General features: G+C 34.3%; 1 protein-coding gene across 3 annotated transcripts in view; it reads left to right on the top strand.

Moving 5' to 3' along the window:
- The window catches only part of LOC138710729 (uncharacterized), a 306,886-nt gene that overhangs the window by 153,930 nt on the left and 138,447 nt on the right, over positions 1 to 14,509 (top strand). The window lies entirely within an intron of this gene.

Below are 14,509 nucleotides of genomic sequence, written 5' to 3'. Positions count from 1 at the left end.
TTGAATAAATTAGTTACTAAAAATGACATCATACTAGTGGCCTGCCATAGATATCTGTCAAATGTCCCAATTGTGGAATTAATAAATAAACACTTATTTACAATTTCTTTTCTCGGAACTTTGAATATTGCCTTGGCCTTCTACTCAATCGTTACTCTCACTTTAGTTTTTTTAAACTTAAAACATGTGTCACTTTTAATTTACGAACCAGGTATAAAAGATCGTTCACCCCCATTTCAATTACAAACAAGACACGAGGCATTTTTATTTACTTCGAAAACTCGTAAAAAATAATATTTTTCACACGTGAAAACAAGGAAAGGATAAAGCAGTTCGCCTCTTGTACCGATTGATATATTAAATTAGCAGTATTCAGAGGTGTACACAGGTTAAATTGCAGAACAGAAAAAGAGAAAGGGCAATGGTAGGTTTTTAAATCGAATCGATCACTAAGATATTCAGTGCGACTCGTGATCTGAGGTATGGATTCAAATCCCGTTGGGTTCTTTCGATGTTTTTTTCCTAACTGAAAGACGGTTATCAGATAATCTTATGACAAATCATTGCCAATATACCAACTGGTGATCGCTGAATCTGCCGACGTTATCTAATTTCGCAGTTAATACATCGTCCTTAACTAACCGATTAAAAATCGAGTGTCCAAGTTAAATTCTTGAAAAGTGATATTTATATTAACTCAAAATTCTTATTGATACAGGTCCTAATGTTTCGTTTAATATTAGGCTTGTTACCTAAAAGAGTAAACAAATATTGATGAGAAGAGCCTGGCATATGAGCTGTACGAAAATTGAAAGAATGAACTATCAGAAAGATGTTTAATGATGCTTAATATTATACGAATCTACCGGTACGGAAGTTCAACTCAGACTAAAACCTATCTTCTCCTTCAATACCCATTGGTGATATAGCCACGGCGCATGATGAGGTCACAGGACAGTTATTGCCTCCTCTACTGTAACAAATAACGTACATTTCATTTTATAATTTTAAATTTATTATTATTATTATTATTATTATTATTATTATTATTATTATTATTATTATTATTATTATTATTATTATTATATTCGTATAAATTTCTACTTAATTTCTCCATTGATAGTCATGAGAAAAATTTGGATTATATTCAAATTTCACAGTTCATATTTCAGACTCCAAGATCTTGAAGCCTTATTTTATCTAAGGTGATTTCGACCTGTGAATCTTTCATAAAGAAGGTTTTCCTAAGAAAAACAATAATAATATTAATAATATTTACTTAATTATTATTTTCTTTATTAATATTATTGTTATTATTATTATTATTATTATTATTATTATTATTATCATCATCATCATCATCATCATCATCATCATCATCATCATCATTTCATTAATATTGTGACCCATGTGCTAGCCTAGTATTGACTTCTCTATAGACTAGCGTATTGTTATTAATAATTATCATTATCATCATCATCATTAACATCATCACCACCACCACCACCACTATTAGAATTAGACTTTTGAATAGTCCGCCATGTCCTGAAACTTGACATTTCCAACGTTTCGGAACTACATACAGCTTCCATCATCAGGACAGATGTATGGCCAGACGGTCGCCTAATCTGTCGAACTCTTTACATAATATGGCTTTATCTTTTGACAATCGGATTGCCTCTTTATGAATCAATCCTTCATCAACCATCGCTTTAGGTTCTAACAACTGAAATGCCACTTCATTCCTACATCAACCAACTCTATATTTTCTTTAATAAAAAATAAACAATCGTCATGCAACTAAACTGAACCACGGCCAACTAGGTGACTACGACTGGCTGCACATTTATAGACTTCTGTCTGCTACAAGTGTTACGTCATATCCGTTTTCAGATGCCTCACGGAAAGAACAATTGAAATGAATAATCTTATTTGCGGTGAAGAGATCTTTTGATTAGAATATGTGTCTTTTCGCTGAATTTAATGACCTTATAATCTATTTAAAGAATACAGAGTACAGTACGTATTCCGTTGCAAAGTAAACATTAGTGAAATGTAGTTCTGTATTGTTTGGTTGTTCTGTAACTATGTTATTTGTAATACGCATCTCCGTTGCAAAGTAAATATTATTGAAACGTAGTTCTGTATTGTTGGGTTGTTCTGTAACTGAATATTATTTGTAATAGACTACGTATCCCCTTTGTAAAGAAAACATTATTGGAAGTTAGTTCTGTATTATTTGGTTGTTCTGCAACTGAATGTTATTTGTTATACGCAACTCCGTTGCAAGGTAAACATTATTGAAACGTAGTTCTGTATTGTTTGGTTGTTCTGTAACTGAATGTTATTTGTAATACGCATCCCCGTTGCAAAGTAAAAATTATTGAAACGTAGTTCTGTATTGTTTGGTTGTTCTGTAACTGAATGTTATTTGTAATAGACTACGTATCCCCTTTGTAAAGAAAACATTATTGGAACTTAGTTCTGTATTATTTGGTTGTTCTGTAACTGAATGTTATTTGTTATACGCAACTCCGTTGCAAAGTAAACATTATTGAAACGTAGTTCTGTATTGATTGGTTGTTCTGTAGCTGAATGTTATTTGTAATACGCATCCCCGTTGCAAAGTAACCATTATTGAAACGTATTTCTGTATTGTTTGGTTGTTCTGTAACTGAATGTTATTTGTAATACGCATCCCCGTTGCAAAGTAACCATTATTGAAACGTATTTCTGTATTGTTTGGTTGTTCTGTAACTGAATGTTATTTGTTATACGCAACTCCGTTGCAAAGTAAACATTATTGAAACGTAGTTCTGTATTGTTTGGTTGTTCTGTAACTGAATGTTATTTGTAATACGCATCCCCGTTGCAAAGTAACCATTATTGAAACGTATTTCTGTATTGTTTGGTTGTTCTGTAACTGAATGTTATTTGTAATACGCATCCCCGTTGCAAAGTAACCATTATTGAAACGTATTTCTGTATTGTTTGGTTGTTCTGTAACTGAATGTTATTTGTAATACGCATCCCTGTTGCAAAGTAACCATTATTGAAACGTAGTTCTGTATTGTTTGGTTGTTCTGTAACTGAATGTTATTTGTAATACGCATCCCCGTTGCAAAGTAACCATTATTGAAACGTATTTCTGTATTTTTTGTTGTTCTGTAGGTGAATATTATTTGTAATACACATCCCCGTTGCAAAGTAAACATTATTGTAACGTAGTTCTGTATTATTGGGTTGTTCTGTAACTGAATATTATTTGTAATACGTATCCTCTTTGCAAAGAAAACATTATTGGAACGTAGTTCTGTGTTGCTTGGTTGTCCTGTAACTGAATGTTATCTTTAACACAAATTTTATTGAGGTATGCAATTCAATTACAGCTAAGTTGCACAAATTTAATATCTTGCAGATCTTGCAGAGATATGGATGTTTTCCTTTCGTCATTTTGTAGAAACAGTGTGCCTTTACTCTGGTTAAAGGAGGTGTCCGTTAACCTTGATTAAGTAACTGGTGGTTATAAATGGTGCACAGGAATTACATTTTAACCATGATTACTTTTTAACCGTGCTTTTGTAGTCCACGGTTACTATAATTTTAACAGACATTGATGCATGTGGCTATAAGACTTATTGAGAAATTATATTAAATCTCTTAAATAATAAAATCTAGCTAAAATTCGAATAATGATTTGAAAAAACCTTGTAGTAAAGACGTGGCAAGCGATTGAAAATGGGGAGTGAGCGAAAACTGTTGCATGGTTTTTTTTTTATTTTTAGTTATTGAAGACCTCCTCGGAAGAATAAGGATGTAACCAACAAAACTATAATTCATTTTAGGAGAAAGAAATTTAGGCTACTTTCAGGGGCATATTTCATTAGGCCTATATCTACTATCATAGCCATTCCAATAAACAAGGATACAAGTTTATTCAGCCATTGAACGCACTAATTTATTGTTATAAATAAATGCTTTAAATGGTTTTTTCCATTTACATCATATGTTTCAAGAACTTGATATTACACCCTTCTTCCGCGGATGTCTTCAATTATGTAGCAATTTGTAGAATATTGATTATGGAATAAAATAAATTACATATAGGGTCTAGATAGAAAGCACTTTATTCTTTAATTTACATACTATTGTAGGATTGTATTGTCGTCCTTTTAAAAGCACTGAGTTACTAGCATTTAACCATATTACACGCCAGCGTGACTTAAATTTTGTGTCTAGCGTAGAATGGTACTTAAACTTTATTCGTTGTTAAACTAATACGTATTTAAACACTTTTAGTGTCACATTCGTAATCAACATATGGGAGTTAACATAAAATAGTGGTGTTTACGCGTGTTATAAAAGTCTTGCTGGCTAAAACTACGAGTATTATATCACTATCATCAATTCATCATCATTATGATCATTATGGAATATTTCACCAAGTAATAGATTATTGTACTGTTTTATTCATGTAACCGTAATAAATTTGAAATGAGTTTGCCTTGATTTACTTTCATTCATATGTTATTAATGGTGACTGAAAGAAATCGCATATAAAATGTCGCAACAGAAGGAACAAAGTAAGGTGGAACTTGAGGAATGTCGGGAAGGTGACTCATCGGTACACTCGGTTAATCATGCGAAAGTGTTGCCAGACTTCGCCCAAATACGTACAGCGTACTTCCCTTCTTATAGTACCGAATTACCGTGGAACGTAAAATTCTGAGAAATGGGAATCAAATTATAAATATAAAATAAAGAGAAAATATATCCCATGATTGTGTAGTGAAACCCCACGGAATACAAGAAAATAAATGTTTTTTGTTTTCATAATTCTGGCATTGGAGTTGATTGGTAGATTGGTTTTTATTTAAGGACATTATTACTGAGACTATATAGCACCGTGTGATTTTTTAAATATTTAAACATCTGATCGGATATCATGCTGGCCGTTAGATTCGAGTGTTCAAACCCTGCCAAGAATATTGATTTTAAAGGGCGATATAATCCTTGCATATATTTCTCCTAAAGGGAAGTAAATCTGAGGGTTTCGTGTTTTAAATTTACGCACATAGAAGAATTCTATCCCTGATAACGGGCTCCAGGCAAAATTTAACTGTCATTTCTCGCTCACGTTGAATTTCGACGCTGAATTACACTTGCAGCTGAAAGCTTCGTTAAAGGAATTACTACAAATAATACGGCGATTACAGTTGAAGCACATAGCGTGGGTGAGAATTACTCACTCGGTAATACGAAACATAAGGTGACCAATAAGTTGCAGTCGGTTTCAGTTAAATGTACGGATCAAGCTTAGACTTCTCGATTTTCTGACATTTTGAATAATTATTTTGTAGTCATGTTACAAAGTAGGTGCAAAACAAATAACTATTTAAATGCGTAATTTCGCATGAACAATCCTGCAAAACAAAGTATCAACGTCCGAAAACACGACGATACTTTTTTGGGCATTGCAATCGTCGTCGTCATCATCATAAACATCATCAGATTTATAAAAAGGTTTTGCTGCCGTTTAAGTTCGCCATCACTGATCTGAGGGACAAACTTTTATTTTTCACTTAATTTATACGAGGAAAACCACAGTGATATACCTATTATCATCACCATCATGATGAATATCAGGTTTGTAAGAATTTTTTCTCCCAATTAAATTTGTCATCTCTGATCTAAGGGATGTCGATCTTTCTTTTCCTCTTCATTTATCACGAATTAAAAAAATTGTGATATGTTTTATCGTCGTCGTCATCATCATCATCATCATCATCATCATCATCATCATCATCATCATCATCATCATCATCATCATCATCAGGTTTATAAGAATTTTGCTCCATTTAATTTCACTTTGCCAACTCTGATCTGAAGGGTCAATATTTCTTTTTCTTTAAATTAATACGAGGAAAACGACAGTGGTATGTTTCTATCAACGTCAAAGTCTCGTCATCGTCGTCGTCATCATCATCATCATCATCATCATCATCATCATCATCATCATCATCATCATCATCAGGTTTATATATACTACTTTTCAGGCAAGGTTATTTGCGGACGACTATATAATACAGCCTACAGTATAGACGAATTAGTGTTGAAACCGATATCGCCGCCTTACAAAACGACCTTAACGTTTACGTAAAGATTTTTTTTTTGGTTCTACAGAATATATTTATTATGGTAACAATGGTTACAATGGTTCGCTCCGGCGCCGGGGATCGAACCCGGGTCCTTGGTCTACGGACCAAGCGCTCTAACCATAAAGCTACGCCGAAGTTCCACAGCACCGGATCGAATCCCTCTCCTCCAGTGTTTTTCACTTTGTGACCTGACTCCAAGTTCGACATATATGTTGACATATATTAAGTCAACTGCCATTATACAAAGAGCGCACTCAATTGAGTGACTTGGTGGCCGGGATTCAACAGTAATATGCACTGTTGGGCGAAGAATCTACGTAAAGATTAATTTTTTTAGGTCCTACAGAATATATCTGTTATGGTAACAATGGTTATTTTTCTACATACAAAGCGCTCTAACCACTGAATTACGCCGAAGTTCAATCCACAGTTCATAACCATTGTGAAGAATATGGAGAGAAAATTTTGTAGTATTTCCGGGGTGACTTTAGCATAGGCTTCAATGATACGGTTCTTTAAATGTTCCACATTTATAATTTTCTCTTCATATACTGAGCTCTTTATTTAACCCCAAAAGAAAAAAATCAAGGGTGTTAAATCTGGAGACCTGATCGGCCATTCTATTGATCCACACCGACCAATCCAATGTCCAGGGAACTGTTCGTCCAGTCTGCTGCAACATTTCTGTGGCTTAACCCACCAGAATGAAGAATGATATCAAATCTTCCCTCTTTCGATAATCCTATCACGAAAATCAAGAAATTTATTATAGGAAAGCTTCAAATAATCACAACAATGCATTGAAACTGTCACTGGTTAACTAAACAGTAAAAAAAGGAAAAGTTAATTACCAGAATTGCATAATAATACCTTTTCCAAAGCCTCCTTAGTACTGTACCATGTTACATAATATCTGAGGATACAGTAACTAATGTTTGTGTCATTATGACAGTTATCTTTAAATAACTTGAAAACGATTAGAGATATCTCAAAACGGATTGCACCATTGATTTTTTTTTTTTTTTCAGAAAATTTCACATGATTTTATGTACCTACATGACTCCTTTCCATTTAAAATTTCAAAGTTGCATCCAAAATGGCAGCTTTTGAGATAGCTGAGGGCTAGAATCGAATGTGTCACTGGTAGAGCATTTGGTCTCACAAATACTGGTAACACCTATAATAATCGAAAATCAAGCATATGGAAGATATTTATATGGTTCCAGACTTTTGATTCACTCTGTATATGAAGAAAAACATAGTGATACGTTTCTAACATAATTCTTGTAATCATAATCATCGTCGTCATCATCATCATCATCGTCAGCAGCAGCAGCAGCACCAGCAGCAGCATCTTTCTAATCTGAGAAGCAGATTTTTTTCTCTTAACTTACACGAGGGAATTGGTTTGGTATTCTTCCATTGCTATTTCTAACTATTTTTTCCATTGAATTCAGAACTCTTTACTTTAGTTTTCTTACCACAGTATGTACTTAAAACCATTGTATCGCAATGATTGCAAATTCTTTAGGTTCTCTTGAGATAGTGTGTCAGCACTGTTTCAAAACATTATTTCGCAACAGTTAGCAATAATACCTGACAGTAGGTGTTTTTCTTTCCTAATGCTTTCAGGCAGGATAATTACATACAATATCTCAACGATTGCAAGTTTGGACATGTCGCTACAGTCAAACATTAAACACGCAACGTGCTTCCTTCATTTCACCATAAGTGTACCATAACAAATAGTAGGAGAACTAAACTTATGTGTTCGGTTAACAACGAAAATCGCGTAATATATTTCACCCAGTAAGCGTGTCAGTTTAAGAAACATTCAGAGCTGTTACTCCGATAATATGACATTTTGAATAATTATTTTACAACAGTGCTCTGATAAGAAACAAAAATATAATAACCTATCTATAATATTAATATCCTCTCACAAGAATGAGTCTTTGAATATATTTTTAACTAGGACTTTTTTTTCCATTGAAATTCACGTCATGATTACATTCTGATTTTAGGAAAGTTTAATTAAATGGAAGCTTATCTTCACGAACTAAAGAAAGCATATTGTCATGTTTGAAATTCCTCGACACATGCAGATAATGTGCAAGCATTAAGAGATATTTCTCACTGGAATTAATAACATTATTGTTATGGCAATGCTGTTGGAATTCTGTTATTAAGCAGTTTCGAAATTATTTTTTGAGACGACGCAGAAACTGTGTCATATAAGTTTAATCATTTTCAGTAGGCTAGCTGGACTTCATGTTTAGAAACACTGGTATGAAACTATATAGAAAGTGTAACTTCACAAAACAATTTGCGAAGAAAATGGTTTGAAACTATAGAGGAACTGTAACTCCACAGAGTCTAAATAATTTGCAAAATTTGTGATTCAGTACTACTGAACAATGGTTCGAAACAGAACGGAAAATTTTATCCGAAAAAATCTGAACAATTTGCAATATTTACTATTCACTACTGCTGAATAATAAATAGTTTGAAACGGTATGTAAAATGTGTGTGAACAAAATTAACAAAATTTATAACATTTGTAATTCAGTTTTGCATAGGAATGTTTTAAGGCGGCATAGCACTGCATGTCATCACCAGGGTTAGGATCCGGGACATTTTAGCAACCAATATACTCACAACTTGACTATAGAGACCCTTGAACATAGTAGATAGATATACTGTGAACGTAAACAACAACGTCAATGTACTGCGTTATATTCTACTGTTAATAGTACAATCTAGTGACGGTGGAAAATGAAGTAGGATACATACCTCACAAGTTTTCATGTCCCTCGGCGACGTTGAAGGCGTTAGCGTTTCAATGAATAACCATATACATACTTGCAATAATAGATGTTCGGGAATTGATTTCAAAGAGTTGCTGCAAGTCATGTAGTTAAGTGAATAATTTCTTCTAATTGATTTATATAATTCCATTGCATACTGTAAATTGTGAGCGAGGGCTTAGTTGCATGAATCTTGTAAAAACTGGAAGTAGAAACCGCCTTTCAGTAAAAGAGTTAACACTCTGCTAACAATAAATCTTGAAGGGCCTACTAGTAAAGAATTTCAATGTATGACTTGAGGCTTTCCCGGCGTTTGTTGTAGAATAACTCTTCTCGGGTTCTCAGCCAGGTGAGTTGGAGAATGAAGACTTCATTCCCTGAAGAAGATGGCAGAGCTAGCCGTCGAAAGCTTGGAAGCTAATCTCCAACTCACCTGGCTGAGAACCCGAGAAGAGTTATTCTAAGAATTTCAATGTTTAGAGTGCCCATAAAATAACGTACTTTAATGTGATGTAAATTCAGCAGTAATTGATTCTAAACATACCTACGTCTTATGATTTACTTGCATAAGTATATCTAGAGTGTGATAAGTTGGATTGAAAGTTATAAAACTCAAAGAAACAAATTACGTAACTTTTTGTTTCTGCATACTTTATTAATTTTATCTTTCTGCACAATTATTTATAATATTGCACAAGCATTTCACAATTTGCACAAATACTGTATAGTTTTTCATTTGTGCATTTTTGCGACAATTATTTATTTTCTAGCTTAAACCCTGCTATAAACTGTATCTCAATAGAATCGAAACAATTTACAATAGTTGAGATTCAGTGTTAGAAGACAAACAGCTTGAGACAGTATACCTATGTAAATTTTACCTGAACAGTATGGAGATAATTCTCAATAGTTGTGGTTCAGTGTTGCCTAAGAGTAGTTTGAAACAATGCACAGGGCGATTCACAAAGTTTTACTGCCACTAATAGAGTATTTTCCTGACGTGGTTTGGAAAATATTTTCCTAATAAAGTTGTTTCCTGTCTCACATAATTCAGGAATAATTATTGATTTTCAAAGCGCATTGGTGTGAATAGAGATCTCAAATGTCAGCGCATGCACATAATTTGCAATGCATCTAGAGTAATTTGTAGCATGTTCAGTTGACGGACATACATTGTGGAGTTAGCAGCTTGTTAGTTGTCTCAAGATGCCGTATAAATATACAACTGAGAAATATGCCAATATGGTATTTATTTATGGTGTGTGTGAGGAAAATGCAACAGTTGCTGCTGCCGAATATTACCGCCATTATCCTAATCGTAGGATTCCGAATCCTAAGACTATTAGTGGAACATTTAACACATTAAGGCAAACTGGTTCACTCCCCAGTATTCGCATTCAGTACGAAAAAGTCAGCAACATGATGTAGCAGAAGAAGAAAACATTCTGAACACTACAACGCAGTCCTCGAACTTTAACAAGACGTGTAGCTCGGCGACTCGGTGTTACTCAGTCAAAGGTATGGAGGACACTCCATGTAAATGAACTGTATCCGTGTCATCTTCAAGAAGTGCAGCATTTAGAGCCACAAGATGATGCCCATCGTGTCGATTTCTGCACTTGGTTAAACGGAAATGGTAGAGAGTTTTTCCGCTGTATTATGTTCACTGATGAATCACAATTCACACGGGATGGCATTAATAACTTACATGAATGAGTAGGTATTAACCTAAAGCCACGCAGGAAGCCAATTTTCAACATCGATTTAGTGTAAATGTATGGTGTGGTGTTCTGTATAATCACCTGACAGGACTATTCATTTTACCCGGATACTTAAATGGTGACATGTACCTACACATTCTACAAATGAATTGCCACAATTACTAGACGATGTTCTTCTTACAACGAGACTTCGTATGCACTTCCAACTCGATGGGGCGCCTGTGAATTTCACTCTCGCAGTGAGAGATCCTCTAAACCAGTATTTCCCACATCGTTGGATTGGTCGCGGAGGTTCACATCCCTGGCCAGCCAGGTCCCCAGATTTGACACCCCTTGATTATTGCTTATAAGGATGGATAAAGGCTCTTGTGTATCAGATTAAGATAAACACACATGAAGAATTAATTGTGCGTATTATGGACGCTGCCAGGAATAGCTCTGATAAGTTAAGGGTTTATAAGCGTGCGACCAATTGTGTGGAGGATAGCGTCGTGCATTACAGGCACTATGTTCGGTTCAAGTTTGTCGAGTACGGTGAAGTTCGATATTCGCCGATGTTCGCTCTGCAGAAGAAGGCCTGTCGTGTTTATTTCGTCTTGTTATAAAATATTCCCTGCCCTCCACTCCCACCTCTTCATGTTTTAACACAGATCTTGGGATTAGTTTTTCAAATGACATAAGACGAAGTTTTTAATATCTTGGTTATCTTTCATTTTCGAACATTGCAGGACATTAATGGAGGTAGAAGAAGACACATTTGAAAATCTCTTGTATTCATATTCATATTCATATTCTTTATTTGTCTGAAGGTACAAGAGTACAAGAGGCCTCGTCAATGTAATAATATAAAAAAAACAATGTGTCAATATTTAAAATATTAAAAGAGTAAAAAAATAATAAAAGTTAACTAAAATACTACATCATTTTCAAAAAATTAATTCATATTATAGATAGGATTATTTTGTAGCCATCCCTTAATCTGAAGTTTAAATTGTGTTTCATTAAGTGCCTTTATATTTGTTGGTATCTTATTATATACTTTTATTGCAGTAATTACATAGCTTGATTGTGTTTTTTGCAACCTGACAAGTGGTAAAAGTAAGAGTTGAGCAGAATGAAGTTTACAGCAAGTAAGCAGTTACAAGAGTGGGAACTATATCCACTTTTTGTGCTTTATGTAGTGATATTATTAAATTTTGCCTCTAATTACAAATTTTCAGTGACCTCTAGCTACTTAACTATAAGTTGGACTCTATTTTTTATTTACATTTTTTGCTCTATTTGACCTCAGGAAAGCTCTCTCTGTCAGTAAAACTTCGCATGTATTAGGTATGTACAATGTTGGTGTATTACAATATCCCTTCACACTATAACATTATTTCTGTTGTAGTTCAGAATAATTGTAGAAATGACTGAAGCCGTGAGATATGTGGAACAATAATATTGTTAAGTATAAATATATGAATCTATATCCCAATAGTTATTAAAACAAATATGAAAAGTGAAGTTGAAAATAATTATAAGGTTAATATGATGTACCACATACGAGATACATTATTAGGTTCACAAAGCTATTGTCCACTTGATATAGTAGAAAATACTGTATCATTTTTTTTTTTTTTTCAGAATTTTCAAGTCACCTCTTGTGACGTAGAACGAATATTTTCCTCATACAAATAGTTTTCCTGAACATGGAAGGAGTATTTCTTTTGATAAACTAAACATATATATTATTAAGTATTATAACAAGTCTAGAGACATATCACTACATACTCGTATTTCATTTGATACTTTTATAGCTATGCGTAAATTATTTTAGATGTAAAATTACGAAGGTTCCAATTCGAAAATGTTGTCTTTTTATATTACTTGCTTATTGTGTTTCTTGTTCAGTGTTCAACTCGAGCTAAACTGGCTTCAGACAAATGTGTGTATAGATATCACTCGAAAAATATGGAGTTCTGTGACAATGGTATATGATTAATGACTCGCCTTTTCCGGACTTTGTCCATTGTTTGATATATTAGAAATAAACGTTTCGGGAGTTGGGTCTACTCTCCTATTCAGGTGTTTTTCATGGTACTGATAGTTTTTGTTATTTTTATTTTGAGGTTGTTAAACATTAGTCCAGTCCGCTAACAATTCGGTGGTCTGGTGGTTAACGTACTGGATTAGTGTTAAAGAGTTTCAGACTTAAGCCCTTGTCTCCGCTAAACTCATGGAAATTACAAAAAAAAAAAAAAAAAAAAAAAAAAAAAACTAAGAAGTGTCAGTATCACGAAAAGAGCTAAAGACAACAGCAGATCCAAGTCTCGAACCGTCGTATATTTATATAATATAGATCAGGCAATGGACACTGTCCAAAATCTAATTTGTTTCAGTGTTTTGTAATACTATCTTAAATTTTGTAGAATTAAAAATCTATTATTTTTTAATGTTATGTTTTATTTAACGACGCTCGCAACTGCAGAGGTTATATCAGCGTCGCCGGATGTGCCGGAATTTTGTCCCGCAGGAGTTATTTTACATGCCAGTAAATCTACTCACACTTAAATGCCATCGACCTGGCCCGGGATCGAACCCGCAACCTTGGGCCTAGAAGGCCAGCGCTATACCAACTCGCCAACCAGGTCGACTATTTTTTTGTTCACTTTTTATTTATTTTTTTTTTACGCATCAGTTGTTTTGTTTCTTCTACATGTCACATCTAGTGTTTGTAATAATGTTAATTATTGTAAAATTAATTAAACACGTTATAAAAAAATAAGAAATATGTATGATAGGTATAAATAGAGCGTGGTTTGTCATAATTCTACATCCCTTTCACCCATCTATGTGTACCTATTCACCTGCACGACGTCTGTCGAATAGGACCATGCAGTATGTCAACTTGATTCAAAACAGCATTTAATATTTGAAAGCAACGCATTTAAATTTAATATGGAAGATAGAGGAAGAAACAGGCTACCTAACTAGAGTAAGTATAGTTGAAACTGAGTAACTTAACTGGTTCGCGTTGCAGAAAATTTTCCATTTAATGGTCCTATTCACCCCCACTTACCCTATTTCCAAGTGCGTAGTAGAGAAAGATTAACAGTTCCAATATACTCATCTCTAATCTTATCTATTTCTGTACAGCTTTTACTCTACTAGTTAATTTTTTAATTTATATTGAGTGCTTTTTTTCTCTTTATCTCACTTTCCTTCACCTTCCATGCCGCATGACCATAAAGTACCTACATAAAGTACAGACCGTATTTCCTTCTTCTTTAAACTCTAGCTCTGTTACTTTCCTTATTTTCTTTGAAGACTATTACTTATCTTATTGCAAATAATATCTTTAAGTACAGTCGACCTCGTTGGCGAGTTGGCGCTGGCCTTCTATGCCCAAGGTTGCGGGTTCGATCCCGGGCCAGGTCGATGGCATTTAAGTGTGCTTAAATGCGACAGGCTCATGTCAGTAGATTTACTGGCATGTAAAAGAACTCCTGCGGGACAAAATTCCGGCACATCCGGCGACGCTGATATAACCTCTGCAGTTGCGAGCGTCGTTAAATAAAACATAACATCTTTAAGTACAAACTATTTTTATATTTATTGCATTGCTGTAGTGCAATATAACGCCACAAAATAATTCTTGACGTGACAGCCCATTAAAGACCAAGGCTACCAGCCGACTGCTGTCCTCACGTCCACATGCCCCAGCAGAAATGAAAGATCATCCATCTAGTCTGGGGGTCATGTAGTTAGCACGATGATCCCCTCGCCAAGTCGTTACAGCTAACTTGCGGAACCGAATTTTGCTACTCGCTGTATCTCCCCA

Source organism: Periplaneta americana, chromosome 12 (genome assembly GCF_040183065.1).
Source record: "Periplaneta americana isolate PAMFEO1 chromosome 12, P.americana_PAMFEO1_priV1, whole genome shotgun sequence".
Lineage (NCBI taxonomy): Eukaryota > Metazoa > Arthropoda > Insecta > Blattodea > Blattidae > Periplaneta > Periplaneta americana.
The sequence above is the reverse complement of the archived record's forward strand: the minus strand, read 5'-3'. Positions and strand labels throughout refer to the sequence as shown.